This window comes from Myotis nattereri (genome assembly GCF_964212035.1).
Source record: "Myotis nattereri genome assembly, chromosome: 8".
In the NCBI taxonomy this organism is placed as follows: domain Eukaryota; kingdom Metazoa; phylum Chordata; class Mammalia; order Chiroptera; family Vespertilionidae; genus Myotis; species Myotis nattereri.
In genome coordinates, this window is record NC_138083.1 from 61,795,046 (window position 1) to 61,812,011 (window position 16,966).

At 40.6% G+C, this 16,966-nt stretch overlaps 1 protein-coding gene across 1 annotated transcript in view; it reads left to right on the top strand.

Annotated features, from left to right (window-relative positions):
• The window catches only part of PTPRM (protein tyrosine phosphatase receptor type M), a 482,851-nt gene that overhangs the window by 372,209 nt on the left and 93,676 nt on the right, over positions 1-16,966 (top strand). The window lies entirely within an intron of this gene.

Consider the following 16,966-nt stretch of genomic DNA (forward strand, 5'->3'; position numbering starts at 1 on the left):
TCACTACTGGTGTATAGAAATGCCTCAGATTTCTTGGGGTTAATTTTGTATCCTGCTACATTGCCAAATTCATGTATTAAGTCTAGTAGCTAAAAGCTCTAATTTTTAAATAAGATTGTCACAGTGGAAACATCTTCTCCAGTGTGGGTGGTTGGAGGGTATCAGTAGGTAGGTACAGTGGTAGTAGTTAATATATAAATGGGTCTTTGATAAGTAGTACTTGCTATTCAAGGCTGCCTGTATTCAGAAACAATGCCACTTATACTCTAAGTCTGATGGACAGAAAGGAGAAAATGGAGCTTGGAGAACAGTTTAAAACTGATGGAAAAGCGCTTTGCTGAGAAGGCTCTGTTTGCCCATTTTCCTCTGCCCTTTCGAAATTCCTCTGAATGTGAATTCTGTCAGCAGGCAATCCTGTAATGTTTTCCGTTTAGTCCTCAGCACTTCTACAGCGATGGCAGCTGACCCGCTCCCAGTGTGCCCAAAACCTTGTCACTACACTCGGTCATCGGATGGCACTGGCGGATGGAGCTGGCTGGCATGACTCATTGTTATGCTGCTCCGTGCTTTATTGGTGGGGAGTAAATCGCTCATGGAGACTTCAGTGGTTGATGCTTTGTTTAGGGTCTCGATGTCCAAATTCCTTCTCCAACTTTTTGTTTATAGCTTGGCACAGATCTCATTAATATTATTGACCCCTTCACCATTTTAAGGAGCATTGGGTAGATTGCAGAACATGGGATTTGATCTATTTTGCCCTAACTGAAAATTTTCATTTATGTTTTTTAGTTCTAGCCATGATTACTGCATTGGTCAGATAACTTTAATGCTTTTTTTAAATGCCAATATGTGACATCAGTGTTCCCATAAAACAAATAAATGATTCTTCATAATTGCTTTTCTGATGCTTTTCCCATGTGACTCTTTCCAATAGCTTTCCCTCCAAAATTGTCAGAGTAGTGGCTGTCATGATTCTTGTGAACTGACAATTATGTCAAAACAATTTAATCAGTGCTTGAGCTGTGCTGGCATTGCTCTTGGAAGACTATTTTTCAGAATGACATCCCTGTAAGCATTTGTTAAATAATTAGCCCTCTAAACACTTTTCCCACAAGGACCCTCAGAAGTACTGTTGGACGTTTCTAGCCGTAGGGACAAAGCCTGTTCCCCACTGTAAGTGCCAGAACCCCGTCTTCAGGAAAGACATTTTTCAGTGAAGGTAAGAATCAGAGTTATCTGTCCTTAGGAACAGTCCTGCATTGTCATTGTCAAAAGCTCGCATACATAATTATTCAAGGAAGAGCTCCCTGGGATGTTGATTGACATCAGATGCCATTCCAACATCGCATGTTGAAGGATCACTGGTGGGATCCCCTTAATTTACGGGACGTATGTGATTATCCTTCAGCCCATAGTCATTGTGGAAAACATGTTTCTTCTGCAACCTGACACGGGTAGGTGCTGTCAGAGAGGGACTGTATAAAGAATTAGCACAAGATTTTAAAGTTGTAGTTAAATGGATAATAAAAATCAAAGAATCCTCTTTCAAATATATCCATTTGATTTATGAGAGGCTAATAATGAAAAAGTAAAAGCTTCACTGGTCCCAAGTGACTGTCTTGTGTTCAGACCTTTGCAGGAAAGCAAATACAAGAACAGATAAGTAAAGGAGTTGTTCTGTTGTTCAGGTGAGATGAATTCAGGCAGAAAGTCTTAAAATCTCAAGACATTTGAAAAGAGGCCCCTGTTACTTCTGTTCAGGCCCTTTATCACCCAAGTCTCTCATTCAATCAAGTTTGCTATGATGGTTACTAAACACAAGTCATAACCATTAAAAAAGGGACATTTCCTTGTGCTGCTTGACATGAGGACATACTATGAATGCCCCTTCTGATGTGCCTCTTAAGACCTCCAAGTCCTTTAGAAAAGGGGGTTAAGGTCTGCGTCATAGGATTGTTGTGGGAGTGATAGTCTGTGTGTGTGCATCTATGTCTATGCATAGATGATGATAGATAGATAGATAGATAGATAGATAGATAGATAGATAGATGATAGATAGATTTTTCACCGTGTTGCAGAACTGAGCTCTCTATTCTTGGATCACTGCCAGAAACATCAAGACAAAAATTTCTGGTCCAATCAGTTGTTATACCACCCTCAGGCTTTGCTTTTATGCATCACATTGAAATCTTATTCACTCCCCTGTGTTAAGAAACACATAATGTCTAAAATACTGGGTGATTATGACCCTCCTTCCCCACTGGTGAGCTTCATCTCACCTCCCTTTGTGGCCCCTTCTTCTGTCACAAAAACTCACTCAGATCAAATCATCTCCTCCCCTTCCCTCATTTCCAACCTCTATCTTTGTGGCAGGCACTGCTTGCCTCTGCTGGGAGCCCATCTGTGTCTCCCTCTCCATTTCCAGGTTTTTTGGTTGGTTCTTCAAGGATCAGGTCAAGTCCTGTCTCCATGAAGCCTTCCCCTATTCACCCATCAAACCCTCACTGATCTCTCCTTTCTTCAGACCTTCACAGCCCCTGAGAGGCCATGCTGCTTGCTTTAGCCTCTGTGTACTGTTTGCTGACTGTTTCCTGCGTGTTGCAACTAAATTGTATCTTCCCCAAGGGGAAGGCCTTTTATCCTCTGTTGTGGTCTCTCCAGTGTCCAGCACTAAGCTCAGATCCTAGCAGGCGTGGTGGTTGTCTGTTTTGGGCAAGATACTCGTTACAGGATTGTCTTATGATATGTCAGCACAAGCCAGTGATGCTGAAGTTCAACAACCAATTATTATAATTTCATGGTTTTGAAAATTATTAGAGCCATGGTGGGCCTCTTCATGGCAGTAGTAAGAACAATCAATATTTTTATCAAAATAGCCACTGGTAGCGGTTGAGCATCAGTCCTGGGCCAGGCACTGGGCTAAACACTTCCGTGCATTATCTCATTTCAGTCTTGCCACACACCCCATTATAGACATGAGGAAACCAAAGCTTAGAGAGTTTAGTCTCTTCCCAAGGTCAGGAAGTTTATGTGGGGTGCTGGAGTTTGAACCCATGACATCTGACTCCAGGGTCCATGCCACCTTCTGAGTTTAAAGAGGAAGTGGGTTCTTTCCCGTCATTACCCCATACTTTGAGTCCGTGAAAGCTAAAGGAGTGGAAAAGATGAGATGATGGGAAAAGGGATTCCATGTATATCAGATACCCAGAAAGCTTAACAACTTTCTCCTAACTGTAAACAACAGATCACAATTTTCCAAAACAATAAGAATTATGAGAAATGTTGGAAATTAAGTTTATTGACAGCATGATTATATGGTTTTGATGTGAGACCTTTAATCTTATAAACTGACCTTGTTTTATGTGTACAATTTTCACTTTATTTGGAAGTGATTTGTTCCTGTTAGCACTGTGGAGGTGTGGTGGAAGAAGGCTAAGGAGAGCAAAGTATATTTGTCCTTTTACATTGGCGCCAATGGAATGCCATATTGCACTTAAAAATTGGAATTTTTTTTGCAATAAATGTAGAATATGTGATCAAGTAAAGGACCAGTGAAAAAGAGACAAATTATTTGTCAGTGTTCAATATGTAGAAATAAACATATTTCAAAAAGTCAATCTCCTAGCCCTGGCCGGGTGACTGGGTTGGAACAATGTCCAGTATACCGAAAGGTCATGGGTTTAAGTGCCAGTCAGGGCACATACCTAGGTTATGGGTTTAATCCCTGGTTAGGGTGCATAAGGGAGGCAACCAATCGATATTTTTCTCTCTAAAAATTAATTTAAAAAATAACACATTCTCAGGTAGGGAAATTTTTTAGAAGTCAATCTCCCAATTATACACACTTTCAGAATCTAACTAATTAAAATCCTCAGGGCAAAGACAAAGCTTTTAAAAGCTTGTTTTATATGTGTGTGTTTGTGTGTATATGGTTCCTTGTGTGTTTAAAGTTCTCTTGGCATGGTGAGCTGGACAGTATTTCACTGATTATCATAGGTATGCTACTAGAAGAGCTACACATTTTCAATTTTTTCTGTTTCTAGCACAATAGGTGCTGTTAAAGACTTCAGGTAATAATGATTTAAATGTAAAAGCCAATATGTTTTGTGTGCCTATAACTTCATGTAAGTAGGAAGAAAATAGGATAGGAAAAAGAAAACTATGGGAAACATGAGCATTTCTGCACAGTAGGAATTTGGTTTCTTAATATGTAATATTTTATTTTGGTATGCTGAGTGGGTGGCCCACAGTGTTTTTTTAGCTCTTCTATTGGCCAACCCCCTATATCTGCTTCTTAGTACATAACCTATACAAAATCTAATAAACTACCTAAATCAATCTATAATGGATCTAATGAAGAAGAAAAGCCTATCATCTTTGTAAAGATAATATTGATATAGCAGCCAGAGTTTCCTTAAAAAATTTTATTTGAGGAGAAATGCAAAAAGAAAAAGTGTCTGCTATCTCCTGGTTTGAAGTTTCGTTATACTTTGCAGTGGCTAATTTAACTTGAGTGCACAGTTTTAATGAAAGGTTGTAGGATAAAAAGGTAGAGCTGAAGTATATATCTTTGGTGTCCTTGTAGATCTGATAAACTGACATACTTTTCTAAGCTTATGCAAAACCAAAAGTGAAGAGGCATCTTGCAGAAAACTAAATTATACATAAGTCATTAAACCTCAATCTTCACTTCTGATTGAGGGATTGCTGCAGGAGTCAGTGAGAGCAGAGGCAAAATGAAAAAATAAATAAATGAAAGACCTGATCACATTATAAATTTCAGTGGAAATGTAATTGCCTATAAGTTTACTTGAAGTTCTTGGGTACGTGCAAAATTGCATATAACTACTGAAATTAAGAAAGGGGCCATGCCACACAGCATCCTTGTGAACTCTGAATAGCACCTTCAGATGGGGGGCGGGAAGGGGGGCAGGGAGGCGGGAAAAAGCAGACTCATCATTGCTGATGTCTAACTCCTCATGTGCTGCTTAGCCCCAAACTCTCCGTCTATTGAAATGTTCACTCTTTTTCTTCTTCTTTTTTTTTTATTTAAATTATTTATTGTTTAAAGTATTACATAAGTCTCCTTCTTCCCCCATTGACCTCTTTCCGGCTGCCCCCACCCCCCAGCACATGCCCTCACACACACACACACCACCACCACCACCACCACCACCTCCCCTTCCCCGTCTATGTCCATTGATTATGCTCATATGCATGCATACAAGTCCTTTGGTTGATCTCTTACCCCCTCACCCCCCACCTTCCCTGATAGGTTGGACAGTTCTGTGTTAAATAAAAGATTCTCCATTAATCTTTATTATTATTATTATTTAATGGGTAAGTTATCCACTGGTGTGCTGGCCTTCTTGGCCAGATTTGTGTTTCTATCTGTAATAAAGTCGCCACAGTAAGAAAAAAAAAATAATTCACTCTTTTTCTTGACCTGGTTTTCCACCCAGCAATGTATTCATGTAGATAACATGCACCTTTCCCTTTTATTCTAAGTGTTTTTATAACTACCTGCTTTTGAAAGCAAGTCTACATAGACAAACTCTTTAGGATGCTTGAGAATTACCCTTTTTCAGAGGTCATATATCCTGGAAAATACTCTCTTCTGTCAAGGATGATCTAAATATGAGTATTTTGAAAGGATGGCAATGCAATAATGACCTCTCTGGAGGTCGTCTTCTACCACTAGCAATGTGAAAAGGAAAAGGCATAAAGTCAGCATACGCGTAAGATTTCATAGCTCTGAGGCCCGACAGAGCAGGCAGAGCTGGAGAAAACAGGAAGACCCTGTTCTGACCCTTAATTAACTGCCAAGACTGCAGATTGCTGCTGGTGCTTCAGCATCCCCGAATAGTTCTTAATTAATTCTGGCTGCCGGGGTTGCCCACACTAAATCATTACGAAATCAGCCCTACCTGAGGAGTGGGTTAATGGCCATGGCAAGCCCCATGAACCGCATTTTCTTTCATCTGATGCTGTGTCTTGAAGGCTTTGGCAGTGGGGTCGTCTGCCTCTGTGTGGTTCTGTTTCATGAACACATCACAGGACTGTGGCATTGAGACCGAAAGTCTCCCTGCTTGCATGAACTATGGCTTGACTAAGAATTCAGTGATATTCACATCTCAAGAAATGAAGGATTGAATTTTCACTATGGAAAGATGTTCAGAGGAGCAGAAATTGTGTGTGTATATCCAGCACTGAACGTCAGCCTGCAGAAGGAGAGCTGTGCCTGCCAGAGCCAGCCTTTGTGTTTCCATACTTAGGTGACTCATTCCCACAAAACATTCCACATTGTTTACTCCAACCCAGTATCCACCAACTAGTGTCAGCCTGACGACTTGGCTTTCCGGCAGTGCCACTGCATACTGCACCACGGGCAAAATGGACATTGGGGGAGAAAACATCCCCATTTTAAGTTAGTTCATTAGCATCCTATGTTATACATCAGAGTCACTTCAATTTAATATTTGTGCACCCACGACTGAGAACAAGTCATCTCCATGTGTGCTACATATGTATTAGTTTGCTAGGGCTGCCATGATAAAATACCACAGAGTGGGCAATTTACACAACATATTTATTTTCTCCCAGTTCTGGAGGCTGAAGTTCATGATCATGGTGCCAAAGGGTGAGTTTCCTCTGAGGCCACTTTCCTTGGCTTGCAGACGGCCACCCTCATGGGGCCACTTTATATGGTCATCCTTTGTGCAAATCTCCCCTTCTAAGGACACAGTCATATTGGGTTATGTCCCACCCACTTGGCCTCATTTAACCGAAATACCACTTTAACAGCAGTGTCTCCAAATACAGTCACATACCACATACTGGGGAGTTAAGGCTTCAACATATGAGCTTGGCAGGTGCCAAAGGATGGGACACAATTCAGCCCCTAACACTGAGAAAATAATATTTCTTATTCAAGAAGACTGAGATATCTTCCAGTTTGAGATCCAGCCGAGGGGATTTCCCAGAGAGGCTGGGCTAAGCAATCCTTTGGCAGGTCCTGTCCATCAGCCCCGTGGGTGTGTCCGCTGTAAATCATAACCTGAGCTGTCCAATATGGTACTGCTAGCCACATGTGGCTATCTAAATCTAAATTAATTTAAACGAAGTTGAAAATTCAGTTTCTCAACCACCCTAGCCTCATTGCAAGTGCTCAATAGCCATAGTGGCCAGTGGCCATTGTGTTGGATAGTGCAGATGTAAGACATTCCCATCATCCCAGAACTACCATTACCTTTCATGCTCTGGAAGGTCACACTCAACAGCTTTGACAATCATTGAGGTAGTTCCTGCAACGGCATCCTATAGCTGCCTGCTCTGTACCCAGCTCTCTGCTGTGCAGGTGTTAAGTGGGAACATGGGCCTCTCTTCAAGCAGCACATAATTTAATTGTGGTGATAAAAATAACATAAAATGTTACATATCGAGAGGAAACCAAGATGGCGGCATAAGTTAACGCCGGAGTTTGCTGCCTCGAACAACCACTTCAGAAATACAACTGAAAGACTGAACAGACATCATCCAGAACCACAGGAAGGCTGGCTGAGTGGAAGTTCTACAACTAGGAGGAAAGAGAATAGCATACCGAGACTCAGAGGAGGCGCAGTGCTTAAGTAAAATACTAAGGTGCGGAGTGCATGTGGAGAGGGCTGGCGGCTGAGGGCGCAGTTGTCTGTTTCAATCGGGAGGGAGTCCCAGGCTCTGAGCTCCAGATCCGGGTGAGTCTCTAGGGACCCAGACTCAAAAGAGAGAAGCGGGACTGTCTGGCTTCGGTCGGAACTCGAAGGCAGCTTTCTCTCCGAGGTTTGCAGCGGTTGCTGGGACTCTGAGAGGCAGAGCCCCCGGGGACAGGACTGAGAGCAGCCATTACTGCTTGCTCAGCCCGCCCTGTTGATCCCCTGGGACACGCCCTGCCCAAGCCCTGCACAGAGCCATTTGCTGGATAGCCTCAGGCAAAGGCTAGATTAGCACCTCCCTAGAGGACAGAAGTTCTCTCACTGCAGACACAGCTGATTCTCACAGCCACTTGGCCTGGAGGTCAAATCCCCTCTAGTATTACCTACAACAATCAAGGCTTAACTACAACAAGACTGCGCACAAAGACCACTAGGGGGTGCACCAAGAAAACATAAAAAAATGCGGAGACAAAGAAACAGGACGAAAATGTCAGAAATGGAAGATATAGAGCTCAAAACCACACTTTTAAGGTCTTTCAATAATTTTCTAAAAACTGCCGATAAATGTAGTGAGATCCTCAAGAAATCTAATGAGACCCTCGATGTTGTGATAAAGAACCAACTAGAAATTAAGCATACACTGACTGAAATAAAGAATATTACACAGACTCCCAACAGCAGACCAGAGGAGCGCAAGAATCAAGTCAAAGATTTGAAATGCGAAGAAGCAAAAAACACCCAACCAGAAAAGCAAAATGAAAAAAGAATCCGAAAATATGAAGATAGTGTAAGGAGCCTCTGGGACAGCATCAAGTGTACCAACATCAGAATTATAGGGGTGCCAGAAGATGAGAGAGAGCAAGACATTGAAAACCTATTTGAAGAAATAATGACAGAAAACTTCCCCTACCTGGTGAAAGAAATAGACTTACAAATCCAGGAAGCGCAGAGAACCCCAAACAAAAGGTATCCAAAGAGGACCACACCAAGACACATCATAATTAAAATGCCAAGAGCAAAAGACAAAGAGAGAATCTTAAAAGCAGCAAGAGAAAGAAACTCAGTTACCTACAAGGGAATACCCATACGACTGTCAGCTGATTTCTCAACAGAAACTTTGCAGGCCAGAAGGGAGTGGCAAGAAATATTCAAAGTGATGAATACCAAGAACCTACAACCAAGATTACTTTATCCAGCAAAGCTATCATTCAGAATTGAAGGTCAGATAAAGAGCTTCACAGATAAGGAAAAGCTAAAGGAGTTCATCACCACCAAACCAGCATTATATGAAATGCTGAAAGGTATTCTTTAAGAAGAGGAAGAAGAAGAGAAAGGTAAAGATACAAATTATGAACAACAAATATGCATCTACCAACAAGTGAATCTAAGAATCAAGTGAATAAATAATCTGATGGACAGAATGAACTGGTGATTATAATAGAATCAGGGACATAGATAGGGAATGGACTGACTATTCTTGGGGGGGTAAGGGGTGTGGGAGATGCGGGAAGACACTGGACAAAACTCGTGCACCTATGGATGAGGACAGTGGGTGGGGAGTGAGGGCGGAGGGTGGGGTGGGAACTGGGAGGAGGGGAGTTATGGGGGGGGGGGGGAAGAGGAACAAATGTAATAATCTGAACAATAAAGATTTAATTTAAAAAAAGAAATAAATTTAATAAAAATGTATCATGTCTACAGGAAAAAAAATAAAAAATAAAAATAAAAATCAAGTGAATAAATAATCTGATGAACAGAATAAACTGGTGATTATAATAGAATCAGGGGCATAGAAAGGGAGTGGACTGACTATTCTTGGGGGGAAAAGGGGTGTGGGGGATGCTGGAAGAAACTGGACAATAATCGTGCACCTATTGATGAGGACAGTGGGAGGGGGGATGAGGGTGGAGGGTGGGGTGGGAACCGGGTGGTGGGGAGCTATGGGGGGAAAAAAGAGGAACAACTGTAATAATCTGAACAATAAAGATTTAATTTTAAAAAAATAAAATAAAATAATTTAAAAAAATGTTACATATCTGATCTGTAACAAAAATGTAAGTGGCACATATAAGTACAATAGAATTTTGAAGGGATCAATCAGTGGAAACTGGAGAAGAAAATGCATGGAAGTAGTAGGTTTGAGCTGAGTTATAATAGATCAATTTAGCAAAGCAAGGCAAGGGAAGGGCCATCTGGCTAGAGCAACATCATATCCCACAGACACTGGAACAAAGAAAGTCCTAGAAGAAAACTGTCATTATGCCCTTTATCTTGGACCTACATTACTGTTGATGCTTTCATTCTCTCCTTTTTACTTCTTAGCATCTCTTGTTCCTTTCTCACTCAGCCTTTCCTATTAATTCACTACTACAACCTTGGGCTCTCATGTATCCTGAAAGATCCACAAAGATTTTCTTCATTTTACTGTTTGAATGAAGGGCCACATCCCAATTCATTCAGTTAGAAGTGGAGTAGGGGAAGAAGAGCACCTAAGAGTCATCTTGGAGAGCCTGTGTGATATATTTATGAACATGCCTCCTAATGTCTGAAGTGCTGATACTGACACTGCAATCACTGATTCACTGATTCAGTGTTGATTATTTAATTATAATTACTATCCAATTTATTAACTATAAGACCTTATAGACTTTTATAGTGTTATAAATTAAATAAAAGCTATTGGGGGGGGGGGGAACCTAATGCTTAGTGAAGAATTTTTATACCATCACACCATGATCCATTTTTAAAAATCAAGAAATTGGACTTAATCAAATTAAAAATATTTACTCTATGAAATATTGTATTTAAAGGATGAGAAAATAAGCCATAAACTGGGAAAAATATTTGCAGCCCACATGTCTGACAAAGGACTTCACCAAAGGATAGGGTATAGGAATATCAAATAAACACATGAAAAGAGAGTCAACATAATTAGCCATTAAGAAATGCAAATTTAGACTGCAATGAGATATCACTACACAAATATTAGAACACTAAAGTAAAAAATAGGAGCAACCGTCAATTCCGGTGAGAATGCAGAGATACTGGATTGCTCACAAATTGCTGGTAAAAATGTAAAATGTAGAGCCACTCCCACTCTGGAAAATAGTTGGCAGTTTCTTTAAAAACTAAACATGCATTTACTGTACAACCTAGCAAATCACACTCCCCAGCTTTTATCCCAGAGAAATGAAAATGTCTATCCCTCCCCCCACCCATAAAAGAGCATAGAACTTATTATACGTGATTTCCATTTCCTGATTTCAATACTGTACTACAATTATTAATTAATTATTGGTAACCATTGCATCAAACTGAAGAGTGCATGGAATCTCTCAGTACTATTCTTTGCAACTTCCTATGAACCTATAATGTTTCAAAATAAAAAGGTGTGTTTTTTTTTGTTATTCCTTAGAATAATTTATAATTCATTTCAAACATATTGGTTACCAATGGTCCTTAACTCATTGAGATATTATAAGGTGGTGGTAATAATCATAAGATTGACCTATATTTATAAATATGCTGGAATCATTTATCTGAGCACAAGTTACAGCTATAACAGGAAAATAATTGAAGGATTCATGTCTATTAAGATATCAATGCAATCAATGTTATAGATAAGTTACAGATATGCAATAGTGTGTAATAATATTTAGCATTTGTATTTAGCATAGTTAGAATATTATTTAGAATCTATATTTAGAGTAATGTTTAGAACAAAGCAAGTATGCTGTGCTTATGTTATTCTTAATGTCATCTATTGTTAATAGTATCTGTTGTTTTAAATACCTCTGAACTGATAGCTTATTGTGATTTCATGAAAAGAATTCATATGTAATCAAAATCTTTTTGCCAAAGTTTTTTCCTTATAACACTTCTTGGCAAAAATTCAAATCTCCTTTCAGGAATTTTCTTTGCTGAAACAACAGTCTCAGGACATTGTGTGAAGGTTCATTCTGTTATGATTGAGCTGGTAATATAGGTCCTCCAAGGGCACTAAGGTCTTTGTTGTTTGCATTTGAAAACTGACCCTGAAGTTTACTTTAATTTACTTTTAACTCTCTTGCCGGGTCTAAATGTTTTAAGGCAGTGCGTCTAATAGCATCTTATTTTAGTTTAGTCCTAAACCTTATAATTCTTAATAAAAAATTGAACTATGCATCCCCAAGGTTTTCATCTAATATCTGGTTCCTTGAATTAGGGCCAACTCTTCATTTTTCAAAGTATCAGCAGATTCTAAATACAACTTTTGGCTATTTCCTTTTAGCATCTGACCTTCGTGCACTAAAACTAATTGTTATTCTTTCATCAGATTATGATTGTAAAAAACAACAAAAAACTATACTATAGAACATTAGAGGAATTTTTTTAAATTCTGAGTAGAATGCACTCCACATAAAATGTGCCTTTTTGTTATTCTCCCTCAATCATGACAGCAATTTATTTAAAATGAGATACAATCATATCATTTTTTAAAACCCTCTTTAAGAACAGGTCCTAAGTACCCCCATGCTCTTCTTCCCTCTTCTGTAACGTGTGTTGTGAGCCAAGACTGATGATGAATTCAGAGTTCTCCCCAAGTAGGCTCTGCAAACAACTGGTGATGCACAGTGACTTTTAAGGAGACCCACTCTCAAGGACTAAACAGTACTGAATTACAGGGAGAGAAAGCGATCGCCTGTCTGGTTAGTTCTTTCAGTCTTTCGGTTCATTGGTGAGTCTTGGTTTGGCTTTAGAGTGTCTTTTGCATCCCTCTCACCCCGCAAACAAGAGCCTTGGGCTAAGAACATAGCCAAGCAGTGTAGCTGGGCTGGAATTAATACCATTGTTTTGTTTTGTTTTTTATTTACCTTTTCTATTATCTTTACTGCGGTAAATATTTTGGCTTTCCATTTTCTATAGTGGTATGAAATTTCATTTCCAAATAAATGTATTTAAATACACAATAGTTAACTTTAAATACTTAGACAAAGTAAAGGGAAATGGGGAGGGGTGGTGGGAAATGGTGAAGGTGGTACACAAGTGGTAAAATTTGGGAAGAACTGGTGTATTGCTGCTGGCGCCTCAGTCATTTTTACTTGCCTTTGAGATTCTTGTTTCCTCTTTTCCTTCACCTACTTCAACTTCCCAAAAATATCTTAATGAGGTGGTAACAGTTTATAGAGAGCGCACTCAGGTGAATAAGGCATTCCACCCAAGTAGCAAGATGATTTTAACCGATAGTGCTCGCTCTGTTTTGATGGGTGAGTTAGTCCTTTTAGGACTGTCCAGGGAGGCTGCGAGTAGCTCTGTCTCTCGGGAGGAATGATCATCGTCAACTCTTAGAAATGTCCACAATGCCAAGATTTCTTCTCTGTGCCGGGTGGAGGCTCATGGTTTTGATTCTGTTCAGAATTTCCTCCTCATGCCTGGAGACCAAGGTTAAGAGCCTAGACTTTCCTCTATGGACCTCCAAAGTGACAGTGTCCAAAACCTTCAATAGAAATGTGTGGCTAAGCATCAGTCAATAAAGGAGATCAGCTGTGACTCTAATTTCATTGTGGATCTAATTTTCCATTAAAATGTTTACTTTTAAGAGAAGAAATTGAACTTTCTGACACAGTAAGTGGAGATGCAATATTCTTCACTAAGCTGTTTGAAAAGAATCTCTAACCTTGATGTCCAAATTTGTAAAATAATTCTTCCTTCTGAATTTTTATCTTCAATCATCATGACTTAGTACTGGGAATTATGCTGATAGGTTTTATAAATTAATCGATGTCAAAAAGAGAGTCACAAATCTCTCATTAAGATTCCTTTTTTTGGCACACTTACTCATTTCCAAGTCATGTCTAAAAAAATACCCTTGGATTTTCAATCACATTTGATGGAGCTTATGTACTGTGATTTCTGTGGTGAAGGACGTTTTAAAACCCACAGCTCTCTAAGAAATACCTTACAAAGGATGTTTGATTTTTAAGAGAGGGGCAAGAACAAAACAACAATAACTCCACTTCTAAACACTAGGTAGAATCAGTGGAAGAAAAATATAGAGCCAGGGAGGAAAAATTGACAGGGATTATTGCCAAGGAAACAGTGACAAACATGGCAGCCAAGCCAAAAGGATATATTGTCATCAAAGTCTCAAGCTTTAATATGAGAACGAGAACAGTGCTTGCTGGTCCTCATGAGCACTTACTACGCACTGTGTGGCTGCACAAGTTCCGCCCACCAGTCCTGTGACAGCCATGTTGTCAGCAGGGAGATTTGCTAGGTTTTCAAATAGGTATGTGGCAGGTAACCAGGTGTATTTCTAATTTTTTTAAATCCTCACCCAAAGGACATACTTTATTTCTTATAGAAAGAGAGAGAAATATCAATGTGAGAGTGAAACATTGATTGGTTGCCTCCCCCACATGCCCCGACTGGAAACCGAACCCATGACCTAGGTATGTGCCCTGAATGGAATGGAACCAGTGACCTGTTGGTGTACAGGAAGATGCTTCAACCAACTGAGCCATACTGGCCAGAGTGCCCAGGTGTGTTTTTGAAAGCTGGAGGGCAGTGAAGCAACCAGGTAGAAAGTTATTACAATAATGATAAATAGGAACTCACCTATTCTGGCTGCTCTCAAAAGGAAAGAAGCAGCTACATTGCTGCAAAAATATCCATTTGTTCTCTAGATGCTTTAGGGAAGTCTTTTTCCATGGAGGGACTCCTGCTCATCTCTAAATATCTGGGCACGTTTAGCACAAGCTCACTGACAATCACTCTTCCAGAGCAGATGCAGAGGTGGAGGAAATTACAGTCCTTGAGTGGTACTAACATCTCAAACCCTGGCAATATCTGCATCTGAGGGGAAATGAACATGGCTATCTCTCTGAAATGTAGGTGGCAATCCTGGAGGTAGGACTCAAACCCAGAGTAATTTAGAGAAACTGCAAAGCAGTTGAATCAGATATTTTCACCTGCCTTTTAAATAGAGCAACCCTCTTTTTATACCATTTGTGACAAGTTGCTCATTCACATCACTGTTTTGACACTGTGGCCTTCTTGGAGTTGTCTGAGTAATGCAATGATAAAGGTCAGGTCCAAGTTCCAGCAGCTTTACAAAATTCATTAATCATGATGTACACCATGATCATGAGATGGGCAATGCCCAATCCCAAAAAGTAATCTTCAACCAAGTTTTATATAATGAATATGAACACAGACGTAAGCCTTGCAGTCCAGCCCCCCACTGCCCATCCTCACTGCATAATGAGCAGCAGGGACTATCGGGACGAGTCTGCACATGCAGCCTTGGAGTTTGAAACTGAGCAAAATGCTTCTTGTGATGGGTCCTTGTACTCCCCCTTCAGGGGCAAGTGCCAAGGAACCAAGGACTCCCCAAAACTCTCAGTGGCCTCTGCAACATTAGTGGGTGAGAACTTTGCCACGTGTAAAAAGACAGAGATGTCCGGCCCTGAGAAGGCATCCTAAACACGAGGAGGCTGGGCCCTGCTGGAACTGGGGAATCTTTGTCATTAAGCTCTCTTCCAGGGAACGGGGAGAGGAATGCAGGCCAGGAAAGGGTTGAGTATCCCTGAGCAACCACCCTCCTCAACCAGAACTCACCCCAATTATATCAAAAGAGCCCCCTTTTAAAAGCCGCCTTACTGTGCATCAGTCTCAATAATTCAGAATATTCCTCTTGTCCAAGGAAAGCTCAGCATCAGCCAGTGCTCCGCGGTGCCCATCCCCATCACTTTTTCTTCTATCACTCGGGTAAAGAGTGTTGTTTTTTTTACCCTCTCTGGCCACTTTATCATGGTTTTCAGATGTTTCTGCTTTGATACACTTGAGGGCTATGTCACATCATTAATGAGAGCTTACTACTGCAGTGATTCTGCAGGTGGAAAAAAGGGGACTTTGAAATTGGGCAAATGTAAAGAGCAGGTGGATTGAGGGTCCCTCCAGGGTGCACAGGAAAATCACTGTGCAAACAATAACTGAGCGGGCTTATTCTATTAAATGTGGAAACCAGAAATGCTTGGTGGCTTATGACCCGTGGCAAGGGTGATCTCAGAATGCTGTGTGCACAATGCAATACGGTGGGCACAAAGCCATGTGCTGTAGGCCAGCTTTGTGGCCAAGTTAGGGAGCACTAAGTTCAGGTCCCAGCTCTCCTGCTTATGGTCTGCATCATCTCAGGCCAGCCATTCCTGCCTCTGATCTGAAATCTCCATATCTATGTGGTAGGAATAAAAAGCCTTACTTGCTAAAGCTTAAAAAACCCCAAAAGCATATATTACTCAAGGGGAAGAATATGATATTGCTGTGAAAATTCATTCAGCCTGAGTAATATTCACCAGGATATAAAACATGTTCTAAAGCTCCGCCAAACATCGTGGCGGGGTGGGGGGATGTTTCTGGGCACAAAAACATCATATAATATTTTTAGACTGCAAACCTCAGTTCAATCATCAAAAGAGAAAGAGATGTTAAGTAAAGGAAGGCAGTGTGACAACTATTGTTGAAGTCATCATCTGCCTGGATCCTGCAAAACAGAAATATTCTGCAAAATTTGGAGCTGGATTAAGTTGCAATAAAGTGTGGCCATTTGAAATGCTGAGATGGATTAGCAACTTTTTTAAAATATCAGAATATTGCTCAGCAGGCATGGCTCAGTGGTTGAGTGTCAACCTATGAACTAAGAGGTCAAAGTTCAATTCCCAGTGAGGGCACATGCCCAGATTGGGGTCTCAATCCCTAGTAGGGGTTGTGCAGGAGGCAGCTGATCAATGATTCTCTCTCATCATTGATGTTTCTATCTCTCTCTCCCTCCTCCTTCCTCTCTGAAATCAATAAAAATATAAAAAGTAAATAAATATATCAGAATATCCCATTTAGATTTCAATAAAAACAATACATTTGTGTGTCTTCAGCCTTGTTTTTGCCTAGTCCCCACTTCTTTTGGCTTCATGCGACTGCCTCCTTCCAGGACATTGGCTAATGATAGTGACTGGTGACCACTGCTGCCCCTGGGCCTGAGCTTCTGGGGCCCCCTTCCCATGGGCACGCCACTCGGTGGCCCGCCAGGCCATGTGAGACGTCTCCAGTTGTTTTAGTGCGACAGCAATAAGTAGCTGATATGGACCTAATAAAATGCAGCGCTCGGAAGAACCAAAGGAGAAGGATGAGCAGAAAACAAAGACAGTTCAGAGGCTTTGCATGCCCCAGTGAGTTCATCTTCCTTCTTTCCGGGTGAAGATTTCAGTCCTTTTACGTGCACAGTTTTATTCATATGAGAA